The sequence below is a fragment of the Cuculus canorus genome, chromosome 5, assembly GCF_017976375.1.
Source record: "Cuculus canorus isolate bCucCan1 chromosome 5, bCucCan1.pri, whole genome shotgun sequence".
Lineage (NCBI taxonomy): Eukaryota > Metazoa > Chordata > Aves > Cuculiformes > Cuculidae > Cuculus > Cuculus canorus.
Window position 1 is genome coordinate 52,703,804 of NC_071405.1, and position 14,559 is coordinate 52,718,362.

Sequence of the window (14,559 nt, forward strand, 5' to 3'; positions counted from 1 at the left end):
TTCTCATGCTCCGAACTGGAATTTTTCTCCCCGATTACCTCCACAGGATGAGCTGTTTTGTGAATAGCAGGGAAAAAATGGTGCTTGTTTTCAGCAATGAGGAGTTAAACAACTTTTTGCATCATGACTATTCCAGCACCTGATTCTATGATTCTATGAAACGTTACAATACCTTCTCACTTCAAATTTGCTCAGGTCAGAGGTCTATATTGTGGTTCTCATAGAGTCAGGGATACAGATGGCTCACCCAAGAAAGAGCTCAAGAGCTAAGATAGCTCAATTTAAAGCTATCCATTGACTGAGATCAATACCAAAGTCTGGAGACATCGTTATACATTGATTGTAACGAGTTACAAGTGTTTTGAAAAAAAATTTAAAGGGCAGTAAGAGGCTGGGACTTATGGAAAAGCGTGAGTGTGTGTGGAGTATACCATTATTCTGTGAGTCCAATAATAAGAGAGGAATAATGCATTCTTTAGGTAAGAATGAGGAAATAATATTAAAGAACAATTGTAGATTGGCTATGACAAAGGTGCCTGTAGAAAGAAATGCATTTGCAGGAAAGATTTTTGGAAAATCAAGAATCTCAATCTTTTCTCTTTTTCATCTCCCTTTTTGCCTCTCTTAAAAGGTGACCTCTCTCCAGAGCTATTTGCTGGAAAACAGGTATAAGAAGAGAAGTGCAGGGAGCAGAGAGTTAACTCCTACACATTGGCCATGACTTCGGGAATACCCGTTTTGATCATGAAGAAAGGAAATATATTATGTCCAGAGTCTCACAATTCTGTGGCATTTTGCTTTAAAGAGTACATGTTCTGACTCATCAAATTAATAATCTGGAACAACTAGCCAAACAATGTTCTTCATGCTTTGCTTAAGTTTCAGCTTATTTTTGCAGTGCATAACATTACAAATTCCAAATATCTGAAGCACTTCCAGCACAAGTTAAAAATTATCAATTTTCCCAGTTACCTCTTGCCCTAGGCTGGCCCACCACTCAGTCTTTCAGTCAGTACTCCTTTAGCGGTTATCAACAAGCCTGCCGAGGGATCTGTGAGGTCTCTGCTGAGTTGTGAATCCTACACTAGATCTGCAGGGGGATACATCACTTGGTTTTGGTGTGATGCTGACCATGAAGCTGAAAGTAAGGATGTTTTGTACAGTGTGTTCTCACATGTGTGTTAACAATTAATATACTTAACCTAGTCATTAAGGAAATAAGAACAAATTTATACAATGCTGCTTTGGGAATTAGTAGACTTTGCTCTGATAATGTTGGGTGTATATGGTAGCATTTGCTAACACACTGATAAGACAGACTTGAAGACCTCACTGTTCTATGTCCATGCTATGCAGAGAGTGACAAACACACAACAGAAAGGAAGGTAGATGTGCTGAGTTAGCCAGCGTGCACCAGACAGTCTTTCCATTGTAAAAATCTATTCCAATAAATCAGACACGCAATTTCCAGGACTGGCCAATTATCAGCCACGTTTAACCTGGAGCTCCACATTCACTCTGCTGTTATTGCCAGACCCTGAGGCCAGGATCAGATTTATTACCTGAGAAATAAATATGCACTGAATATCTGGTATATGCAACATGCCCTCAGGTATGAGACAAAGCAGTCCTTGTTAGGTAGCAGAATCAGGTAAATAAATGCTTAGCTCAGTTGGTTCTCTCATGCACAGAATTGTGAACTGTGAACAGCTATAAGCACTGCAAGAGATGATTGTTCAAAACTTTTTTTGACTCTTAGCTATCTCTTGTAAATTCGTAGTATAGGCATTGGAGTCAAAACAAATATTTCATTTTTTGCAGAGTGCCTCTGTCTCTAATGTGAAATTTCCATTTAAGTGGCTGATGACCAGCCCAGTCTGTAGGATGCCTGCTGATTTAAATAAGTTTGTGCCAGTTTTAGCCTAGTCTTTCAGACAAGGGGCATGAGAATGTATGTGGGTAGGACCTCTCTGGAGAGTGGGAATAAACAGATCTGAGAGTTTGAATGTCCATAATTGTCATTCCCCCTTTGAGGAAGCAATCAGTTGCCTCCTCCAAACTGCAGTTGTCTTTTGTTGTCTGCACACATTTAAACTCAAATCCCTATTCAAGGATAAAAAGGGACATGATCCTGCAGGGAGGCTTGGATTTTTCAAATCTAGAAAGTGGCCATGGGCGAGTCGAGTAGTATTGATGCTGTAGCCCTGAATCCCACTTTTTTGGTAGATAAAGTTTAACACCTACAGTGTATGTGTATAACTGGAAACACCTTTAGGTTAAGTTTCAGAAGAAAGACCTAATTGAAAATATTTCTTTTCTACATGACCTCCTTTGGGCCAACTACCTGCTCGTTTCTATATGCTACAGTAACAGGGAGAACTGGGCCTGGAGGGAGACAGTCCACATAAGAACAAGGGGGGAGAAAAGTAGGATGAGAACAGATTAGTTTGGACAGCAATCAGACTGGTCCCATTGCCCCTCTCCCCTTCCTTTTTATCTTAATTATGTGGTTTAATATAATCTCTTCAGTTTGGGGAGGTAATCTGCTTGTCTGTGAGTATTTGGTCTCAGGTTCAAGGTTTAGTGTTCTGTTTATTTCATTTGGTGCAATTTATGTCCTTTCTTCTACCACAATCTTCTACATGTTTAAATTGATATTCTCTGTCTATATTATGTGGTGACACATTTCCTGTGGGATTATTTCCATTTCTCCAAAACTCATGCAAAGAGGGCATAAAAGGCTGTCAATGTTCAATGATGGCATTCACACTGATTTTCTTCAGTTAGAAGTGACTGTCTAACCTGCAGAGCAAAGAACAGTCAAATCCTAAGATTCTCAAGTCAATATTTTCCAGTGACCTGTAACTGCACTGTACTTCATAGTATTTGACCGGCTTTTGGCACCAGTGACATATCTGCAGAATTCCTAATACCCTAATCCAATTCCGTTCTTCAGAGCTCATGTAGCAACCCCGTGTTGGATACAGGAAGACTAGTATTGACGCTGAGTCGCGGTAAAATTTAACATATATAAACTCAACAGATGTCACTAGTTTAGAGCGTGTGTGTGTGTATATACATATATGCATGTGCAAGTGCATATGGGTGTGCATGCACTTGTGATTTCAGTTAAAAATTCCACTGGCTTCACTGCAAGTCTAGTAGTACTGAGAAAGAAATGGTAGTTGTTTAGAGTTATTCAATGATCTGCTGCTGTAAAATGAAAACAGCAGGTTTTTAAAGCTAAAGATATTACCAATAGCAGAGGTTTGGTGAGATCAGAAGCAAAGTCTCTGACGGCACCTGACTAGGCACAGTATCTAGCTTCAAAGACACGAGGGAAAAAGAGGTCATGAGGCATTAGACTGATGAAAAGTAGCAGCTTAATTATGAGGGAGCAAAACAGGTTATTTCAGCTGAGTTCAAACCAACTGAAAATCTGCTTTAACATCTTTCATTCTTTTATCCAAGAACTGAGACTGAGGGTACTTTTAGATGATTCATGATCAGGTATAACAGTTCCAATTCACTGATCAAACACGTCTGTACATTAGTTTCAATTTAGGATTTACAGTTATATGAACCATATATTCCCTAAGTAGGGAACTTTCTTCCGGGGCAGGAGAGATCTCCTGCTTTGCATATCTGGCACTAACAATTGGGAAATCAGCCTTCCCAATCCTGGGTAGCTGATATCTGTTGGGGAAGTAAAGGGCAGCATCCTCTTGGGGACAGACCTGCCTCTCCTTAGTGTGCAGTGTGTTTGTGTGGCATATCTATGATCCTAACCTCTATGTTGTGGAACATCCTACAGAATACGTTACTCTATCAAGTGCCAGTCCATGGTCTGATCTGTCACCCGTATCACTAACAGCAGCAGTAGCAGCACAAAACAAGACTAGGTAGTCAGTGCGAAGGAGAACATGAAGCACTGTGTTTGAGATTTTACACAGACCTCACTGGAGGAGTTATGGTTTGTGTGTGAGGTGAACAGACTGAAGTGGGCTGCAATCCAAAGAAGGATGTGGTGCTGAGCTGGAAAGGATTGTTGACAGCTCTGTTGCTATGGAGTGCAATGCTGATATGTAACATGGATGCAACCTTTCCTTTGCAACAAGTCAGGAGACTTCGACAGCAGGGATACAAGACTGGTCTTTTCTCTTGGCTGGGAACTTTGGGATACTCATTCATATTTATTCTTGTTTATTCTTTCCTTTTAAAATAGGTCCACTTGTGTAAAGTATACTACTACAAAATGGGAACTTAACATGAGTAACATTGTCAGAACAATGAAGGGAAGCAACAAGGAGTTATGACTCCAATAATGTTTATTTTACTACCGGCATGAGGTATTTCTTCTGAAGTACAAGTTTTTGTCATTATGCTTTTCCTAGATTATTTCCAGACAGTTTTATTTTCCCATAAAATAATCATTTCACATTCTCCATTCTTCAGTTACATGCTGTTACTATAAAAGCTATAATCTTTTACTTTTTTTGTGTAAATCCTTTGCATCTGAATAGTTCAAATAATTGTAAATGGCAGGTTATCCTACCTTTCTCTTAAGATATGGAATTGGAAATATTTGCCTCTACATTTGTAATCTCAACAGCATTTCACCAAATATCTGAATGTTAGGTTTGGGTCATGTTTGGCTACAGGGACTTAAAGAGAATGTTTAAAAGAATTTTAAAGTAGTCGCTCCCGTCTTATCTACGTTCACTCATTTTATTTTGTACTTTTCCTGAAATGTCTGAACAAAATCTTTCATCTCTACCTTTCCAACAGATACAACTTTTCACATTTTGTGTGACAAGGAATTGACTCTGTAATAGCTTAGCCCTGCAGTATCAATCATCTCCACAAACATAAAATTTGAAATTACACAGGTATTATACACTTTTATTTTTATTAATGTATTTATTTCCTATTCTACTCCACAGAAACACTGGATTATATGTGGAGTGACTAGCTAAAACAGTTAAGTTGTTGTTATCCCACTGAATAAGATCTTTTGGGTTTTGAAACTGTAAAACTAAAAATAAATGAGATAAATATGGTATAGGCTAACACTTGACAAGTTTCATCTGATCAAAAATTTAAGAAAGAATAAGGAAAGAATGGATAGTAAAACAACTCAGAACAACTTTTATTTTCCATCTTTCATGCAAACTGGCATCCTCAAATGTCTATAAAATCTTGAAGTAGATGAACAACAGCAGACTGAGAGGCACAGGCAAGTAAAATAATAAAAAATTAGTTGTGCCTATATTCTCACAACAAAGCCACAATAAGAGAGATGTTAGATGATCAACAACTCCCATTTCTTTAAATCTTTAAATCAACCAGCGATTCTCGGACTACTTGTGAGAATATGAAACAGCTCTTATCACATCTCACTAACTGGAGTGCCTGCCTTTCACATAAATGCCATATTTAATCATATAGAATGCATTTCTTAGGGTGAGGAGTGTTGTTCTTTGTAATTCTTCACAGTCTGTAGCCATTAAGAAAGACGATTTGACTACTAAATCAGCTGGTCATAATGATACCAAAAGGGTTGTTCTAGAAGTAACAGAGGAAAGCTTTAGAAGTGTCCAGTTTCTTTACGTGTGCAGAGACTCAGCTCGACTTTCTAAATTCAGAAACTAGTAATTGCTTATGTCCCTTTCAAATTTAAAAAAAAAGCTTACTTTTGATCTACTGTGCCTTTCTCATACAGCTGTGCACCATGCTAACTGTCGCTTTATCAGCTACCCTCCAGCTTGTTCACGTTACCAGAGAAGCATTGTTCTATGCAGAACATGCTCTGACGCTTTGCCAAAGCCTAAATTTGAACAGCTCTAGTGAAGGGATTTCCAACGCTTTCCTTAAGAGGCTGATAACACTGTAATTAGTCTTTCTATTTGGCAAATAATTCTAGCTTTTCAGCCTTAGTTTCCCCTTTCTTTGTTTAATAGATACTTTCTTTCCTGTATTCACAAGTAATACTTTGCACCTTTTTAATATTGCCCTTCCAGTAGTCGCAGGCAGATTTTCTACTTATGCTTCCTCAGTTTGTAGTTATTTTATGCACACTTATTTCTTTTAACCTTTTCCCCATGAGCTTCCTTAGCTTTGAGTATGCCTTTAAAGTAGCTAAAAACATTAGCTTTTCAGAAGGATGCATGTGCATCGCTGGTCATGGTGACTTTATTAAGATTACATAAAGTGCATTCCACTGAAGACATATTTCGTTAAATAATTCAATGTTACCGGAAAAGCAGCTCCTTTCAACAAAATCTTCTGCAACAACATCACCAGGCAATTCTTTGTTTCCTCAGAATTCTCTGAGGACACTTACAAGAGGAAAATTGCATTGAGCTAAGGTTTAAAAGGCCTGTACTGTCCCTGTTATGAATTTAGAATAGGAAGAAGCAATAACATGACATTTCTGACACACATGGTATTTATGTAGACTTTTATTGAAGTATAGAAATGTTCAGTTACACAGAAAAAATAATGGAATAAAATACAGTTTTTTATTTAAAAGTTAACATATAGAGACCAGAGAAAAAAACAGTTAAGGTAATTTAGGGCAAATATTATTATTATATTACTTTAATTTTTTTTGTTATAGATTTTTTTTACCTAGAAAACTACTCAGATATTTCAAACATCTATTGGAGAATTATTGTGCTATACTTGGAGATCTAATTAATTTTTAGACAATTTTCTGAAAGTATGGAACAGAAGGATTTGAATCTTATTTGAGTGGAAATCTCAGTACAGCCTAAATTATAAAGTTATTCCTTGCACTTCTGCCCTAAAAAAGCCATGTTTCCATGTTATTTATTAGGTAGGTGAAATCTTTAATTTTCCTTTGGTACAGCTCTGTGTTTGCATGCCTGTATGTGTTAGTTCCTAAACAACAAAAGATGTAGTCAGATCTTTGCTGTTAAACAGCCACCTGTACAACGTATTCTAACTTATTTTATTAGTGATCAGTACCTAAAGAACAAAAATAGAAAGAGCAAAAGAAGACAGACTTTATCTTCCTGACCGTCGTGTTTAAACTCCAAACAGATACAAAAGTACACTTCTCAAACCACCATCTTCACCTAGCTAATGACTCTTTACAAATTGTTATAGAAATAGTCTCTCTTGTCCATCTAAATTAACTCAAAGTTATGTTTTGTGTTCTAAGGATAAATTCCAGTCACTGAACAAAATCTTGTTGCATTGAACAGCAATATTCAAAACCCACTTATTTGTAAGCCTGTGTTACATGATTCCAACTATTGGGAGACAGGCAGAAGTGCTGGAAGAGAACCTGTTTTTCCTGAAGAAGCAAAAGGTGACATAAGGAGGTTATTCTACAGCCCTAGTCAAATCATGAACATCACACCTGTTACGTCAGGAGCTGCTATGGCAACAGAGGTTATGGGAAACAGCAAAAGGTGTTGCTTTCAGAAGCAGCAGAGGTATCAGCAAATGGAAAGACACCTCATCACCTCTATCTATGCACTGCAGACATTCTGCTTTACGACTTCTTGTTTCTCTTTGCGAGACTCCTTACAGCGAATTCCCAGCTTTTAAGCGTCGCTCATTATTCAAACAGTACTGTTGCCCATTCAGTCAAAATATCTGCTGACATATTGAGCTGATATTCCTGGGAAGAAGAAAGTGATGAAACAAGACAGTTGCTTCTTTCATCGCATTTTTTTTATTATTATTTTCAAAGAAAGAAAATGAGAAAATCTTGCAACTCTGAATGAAGAAGGAACGAGCATCATCACTACACTGATCACAGTGTCATTGATCAATTTCCACATTTGTCCCTTTGACATTTTCCATGCTGCAAGAAACTCTGCCTCTCTTCTACTCAGGAATTACACTCATAGTTACTTCTCCTGCTTGTTATCTTCTCTTTTTAACCTTCTTCTTGCCCTAGCACATTTAACATCTCCTCATCCCGTAATTGTAGGATACCTGGAAAAATTGTTTCACTTTTGACTATATATCCCTTAGTACTGTGTGGAAACATTTATTATTTACACTTGTCTCCCTCTAAAAAGATGCTTAATTGCTTTTAATTGATTTAAACTCTGTCTGCTTTATACGGATATATGACTACCTGTGGATCAAAGCTTGTCTTGATGGCAGTCATGAGAATGTGAGTGTGCACCAGCCACAGCTAAGCCAGCTCCGTTTCTAAGCAGTGACAGCATGTTGCTTTAAAAAAACAACAAATAAACAAAGCAGTAAAATATAAAATTAAACTTTGCCCCTCAAGTAAGGATAACTCGAGGAACTGCAGATTTTAAATGCTATTCCACATGCACGGTTCCTCTTCTAGTGAACCTTCCAGTGGATCTTATACCTTGGCTATACTCAGAAAGAACAAAATAGCCCTACTAACCCTGCTTGAGGCAACTTTGGGGATAGTCTCTTTTTTTTTCATTATCCCAGTATAAAATTAGTAACACATTATTATTGGTTTTTTTACTTGACTGAATAAAATATATTACTTCAATCTGAGATGAAGTAAATGATGTATCAGGAATTAAGACAAAGCTATGCAGAACAACGAAAAACAGACTTTGGAGAAGTCCAGTCTTTAACAATATATTACAATGGCAATACACATGATTCATAAAGAGATTAATCACCTCTAACAAAGAACTGAGACATTTATTCCATTCTGTCATTATTCATATAGGACTTCTAAGCCAAAATGTAAATTACTTATGCTTAAGATATTTTAAATACCTTAAAATTAAAATGACTACCACTTAAAATATCACTAATTTTATTCTCAATTCATCTTGACTTCCCTTTGACAAGATGTCATCCATGACTGGAATTCGCCTGCTTAAATACTGCAAATATTGTTTGTTCTTACTCCTACGAACAGAACATCGGATTTTATAGGTGGGAAGAGAGAAATTGAAATCTATACGCCCAAGATAATGATACCCTGTGAACACTATGTGGTGTTTTAATAAATAAACAATTTTCTTACAAATAATAAACAAAAATAAAGCCGTGAAGAAACTCAGGCACTTTCCTTGTACTGGAATAATTGGTGTGTTTCAGAAGCCTCACTGATTCAAAATGGGCATACCCTTTGAACACATATAAAATATTTTGTGACAAATATGAGCAAATACAACAAACCATATTTTCTTTGGCTCAGTTCTGTCAGCACTTTGTTGGCTGATGGTGAAAAAAAGAAAAAACATGCCTGTCAAACTCAGATTGTGACAGAAACCCTGTTCACCAGTGTTCTGGTTTTGGCTGGGGTAGAATTAGTTTTCCCTATAGTAGTTAGTGTGTGTCTATGTTTCGGATTTGTGCTGAAAATAGTGTTCATATTAGAGGGATGTTTTAGGCACTGCTGAGTCAAAGCCTTTCTGCTTCTCACATCGCCCCCCTGCACAGTGCTTGGCTGGACATCAGTGAGTGGTTGGTGAACAATGGTTTTCATTTACATCACACTGTCTTGGTTATTTTTTCCCTTTTCCTTACATTATTGTTGTTGTTGTTGTTATCATCTGGGAAATATCCATCTGGGAAAAAGATGGGAGAAAGAGGAAGGGAAATTGTGCTAGGAAAAATGCATCTTAAATTATCTATTTTATTGGAAACAAGAGCATATACTTCTAGCACAGGTTTCCTCTTCAGTATGTCCCACCATAGGTTTATACAATCATTGAAGACAAATTTCTATGACCTTTTTTTTTTATTTTGAACTCTGTCTTTGGAACAGTTCCAGTTTCTGATTAAATCAATGGACCTACACTCAATAACTTCCTAAATTTAAAATCAGTCTCATGCCTAGATATGCATTTTAGTACTGGCACTTGCTAGGCTGTTTGAAGCTTATTTGGGAAATATAGTTCACACTAACATTGCAAGAACTACAGATTGCAGAGACAAACCCTTTCTAGCGGTAATCTTGCTTTGACTTAGTGTTAATTACACTGCACTTACTATTTCTGTTAATTAGTTAATCTGTCAATTGTTCGGTTCAACATATAGCACAAGCTAAATCAGTAGTGTATATATACTTTTCAGCTAATACGTATTTAATGTGGAAAGCCTGTGCTTTTCTAAATTGATGGTCATGACTGGATCTCTGTATTCTTGAAAAAAAATTACTAAAGGACTAAAATTTAAAAATATTTTGAAGTGTGCACCCTCAGCAAGTTTGCAGATGATCCCAATCTGAGTGGTGCGGTTGTCACGACAGAAGGACAACATGTCATCCAGAGGGACCTGGACAAGCTGGAGAAGTGGGCCTATGAGAACCTCATGAGGTTCAACAAGGCCAACTGCAAGATCCTATACCTGGGGGATGGTCTTTAAGGTCCTTTCCAACCTAAACCATTCTAAGATTCTAAATCAATACCCTAAGTTAGATTTTCCAATGTGACTTGAAACATTTTGGTTTTCAACGGCATGTGGGAATCCAAATGCCCAAGTCTCATTTTAAAATGGGATTTCAATGTTTTAGGAAATTTTGCTTCTTATCAAATAGCTTGTAGTCTGTTACATTTATGGTATTGTGAAGTTGGGAAATCGTCTGAGCCTACCGTATGTGTGGGTATTGGAGATTTCTTCTTTGCCAGTTTCTCCTACATATCACAGCATTTGAGGGACATATTTTTCATATTTGAGGGAAATATTTTTCATCTTCCTTCAGGTCTTTGAAAATCTCTTTTGAGGAAGAAAAGATTCGGGAGGAATTTTTATGAACATTTTTGTTTTCCTTGCATGCCAACTAACAAATGTGTAAAATAAAGGACTCGCTATCAGTATACAGATACATTATAAATTGAACCAGTCATGGATTGGAGTTCTAAGACAAATACTCAGCCACATGACAAAAACCAGAATCAACCAACTCCCATGATTTCTGATATACTGCCAGCTAGAAGCCAGAGGGCATTATTTTTCTCTGGCAGACAATATTTCAGTTCCAGTAAATACTCATTGACTGTTAATTTTCTGAATAGCCGTGGAGCTATTATAAGTTTTACAAGTTTGAGTATGTCAGCAAAAAGCTGTGAAAGCTAGCTCTTAATATCACACATGGACAGCTTAAGTCAGCACTGCAGTTACCACTACAGGAGACTAAAGTAGCCCAGAATAAGCTAAGCTAAATTCTCAAGGAAATTAAAAAACAAGAAAGAAAGAAAGGAAGGAAAAATGCTTTTACCACCCCTACATGCTTGCCTTGTTATTTGATTATGCCTTGTTCTCTGGGCTCTACAGTTCTTCTCCATCTGGCCTGCAGGCATCTAACTCTGATTTCAACAGAAGCAAGACAACAGAGCAAGACACAAGCTCTACAGTTCTACTTCTGAGAATTGGGCCCAAAACTGTTTGGAATAGGCAGTCATTTAAAAGAGAAACCAAACCAAACATATATTCAAAGGTCTATCCCACCTAGATGACTGAGGCCTCTAGACATTATCATAAGTTTAAATTTGAAATATGTTGTTATAATTCTTGACAAGATACAAATGGAGACATAAGTAACCAAATTAAAAAAGGAATTTTGTGCAGATGCCGTAGACATAACTGCTTTAGAAGTACTGCACTTCATTGTGCATTTTCTCTCCAACTTGTCATTTCCCTCATCCTTTCCAGGCACTTGTTTCTAACAAAGCATACTGCAGAATACAGTATAACCTGGGTATTAAGAATCATGAATATCATATTTTAATAACAGTTCAGCCCGTCTTCATGAGTGGAGTGAGTAAATCGGTTCATACTGTTTATACATTTGTGTAATGAATTATAACTATACCTGGACCAGAACTTCATCTAATGTCTAATCTAAATCTTCCAGTTTAAAGCCATTCTCCCTTGTTCTATCACTACACGTCTTTGTAAAAAGTCCCTCCTCATCTTTCTTATAGGCCCCCTTCAGGTGCTGGAAGGCTGCTATAAAGTCTCCTTGGAGCCTTCTCTTCTCCAGGCTGAACAACCCCAACTCTCTCAGCTTATCCTCATAACAGAGGTGCTCTAGACCTCTGATCATCTTTGACCCGTTCCACTAGTTCCATATCCTGTTCAGGATTCCAGAACTGGACATGGTACTCCAGGTAGGGTCTCATGAGAGCGGAGTGGAGGGGGACAATCACCTCCCTCAATCTGCTGGCCACACTTCTTTTACTCGACCTGGGCCACACCCGGGATATGACTGGTGTTCTGGGCTGTGAGTGCGTTACCAGCTTGTGTTGAGCCGACAATCAATCAATCAGCACCCCAAGTCCTTCTCCACAGGGTTGTTCTCAATCATGTCTTCCTCCATCCTGTATTGAAGCTGTGGATCGCCCCAGCCCAGGCGTAGGACCTCACACTTGGCTTGTTGAACCTCATGAGATTCACACAATCCCACTTCTCCAGCCTCTTCAGGTCAAGATCTTGAGGAATATGAAATATATGGACCATGAATTTTATACTGAAGAAAGAGAGAACGATAATAAGCCAGTGTTCTGGGAATGGTTGGGATTGTAGTTGGTCATCACGCATTTGTAAGAAGAGTTGGTAAGAACAAGTTACCAAGAACAAGTTGCCAGGGCACATTCATCAGAGAATTTGGCAGTCAGTGACTGCTTCAGTTTGGTGGTGCACTGTGCAGTTTTTTCTTTGGGATCACTTGGCATCCATGGGGACACCGTGACACATGTCAGAGGATGATAGATAGCCTTGGATCAATGATCGATTCTAGTCTACCATTCCACATTCTCTTCAGCATGATATTATACTTCTAGAAATTTCCATTGGAAACCTCAATAATTTTAAGGCACTAATGAAGTAATTTCTCACAGGGGTACAATATTACTCTCACCACTTTTTAAGAAAGATAAAACTCATACGGACAGTCCCTGTATTTCAGCAATAGAGCAAGATGAAACTTTTGAACCTAATATTTTTTATACCAAATCCAAGCCAACTTAGGTCAATTGACATATTTAAAAAAATTCAGGCCCGTTTTGTGAAATAGTTTGAAATCACTGGAAGAGAGAGGCATTTACAAAAATCCTAATAACTGGAGTCCAGGGAATTGTAATTTTTTTCAGAATTCACGTTTTGCTTTGAGATTAAGTTAAATTTAATTTTTAGAAAGTAATTATAAATAATTATATATTCAACGTTGACCATAATCAAAATACAACTGTGATTTTTTTTTTATTAAAAAAAGCAGAATTCACACAGACATATTTGCAACCATGCTGAAAATTAACTCAGATCAGGGAAATCTCCTACCTAGCTCGGACCTTCTCTGCTGCTGGCAACACAGTAAATAATTTGGAGCCAATGGAGACCGGAGTGCCATTAATAATAGAAAAAAAAACCCCAAACCTGGAGGCAACTAAATAGTCACAGAAATGTTATTTTTTTCTTTCAGGTATGAACAAATGTATAAATTGACTATTTACAAATAAGGTCTTTGGATTTTAATCAGAAATCATTAAGAATGTGACAAATTTCAGCCATCACTATTGCACTTTCTGGACAGAAAATTCTTCATTGACTTCAGTCTACATCAATCTGGTGAGAAAAACTCTGATCTTCTCCCATCTGTTTTTTGATTCATGATTGTCTTGGAGGTAAGACTTCTCTCCAGGGCCTCCTTTGATTAATTTAAAATAATATTATCCTATGAAAGCATCCTCCAAGATCACCCAAGTAACATGAAAATAAAATTCCAGTGACATTTCTAGTAAACAAATAAAGCAGTCTGAGGCTGTGGAATACCAAGGTCTCAATGTGCTTTCATAGAAGGAGATTCTTATATCAGAGAATAACTCAGTGTTGACCATTGTGTGAGGAAGTTAATGGTGCTTGTATTGCCTCTTAGACTTATATCACTTGTTAAAACTCCTTCAGTGAAAATGGCAGATATAGGCTATATTTACTATTGATGAAAATATACATCGTCACTTGTTTTATTGTAGAATGAAACAAAAAAATGCTATTTTTTACAGAATGACGCTCCTGCTTTGGTTTCATTGACTTTAGGACTCATTTAGTGAATCTAGGACTTAAAGGACTTAACAGTCATTAAGACTCCTCCCCAAAAATTTTTTACATTCCATTAGTAGGAACACATCAATTAGGGTGTTTTTTTTTAAATCTTCATAGATTCAGTCCAATCTTTTAGACAGTTAGGAACCTCAGAACAAGGCTGGAAGGAAATCTCATGCAATCAAACACTGTCCTGGAAGGAAAATTCTAGGATGAACGAAGCTTTCATATGCAAAGTGTCATGAGAATATCACACAGGATTCTACTGGCAAAAAGAATGAAATTAAACCTAAAAATAGAAACAACACAAAGTTAACATTAAGAAAGTCTGGGATGGCAGTATTAATTCCAGATTTGAGTGATCATTTTGAGAGGGGGTAGCTACTTTTTCTAAAGAAACATACCTATCACTGAAATAAGTTCCTTTCTTATGTGAGGATTCCTACTGCATTTGTGTTTATGTGTTCCTCCTTCCCATTGTGAAGTAATTCAAGAAAATGAACATCAACCACTGTATAATAGAAGCCAAATGAA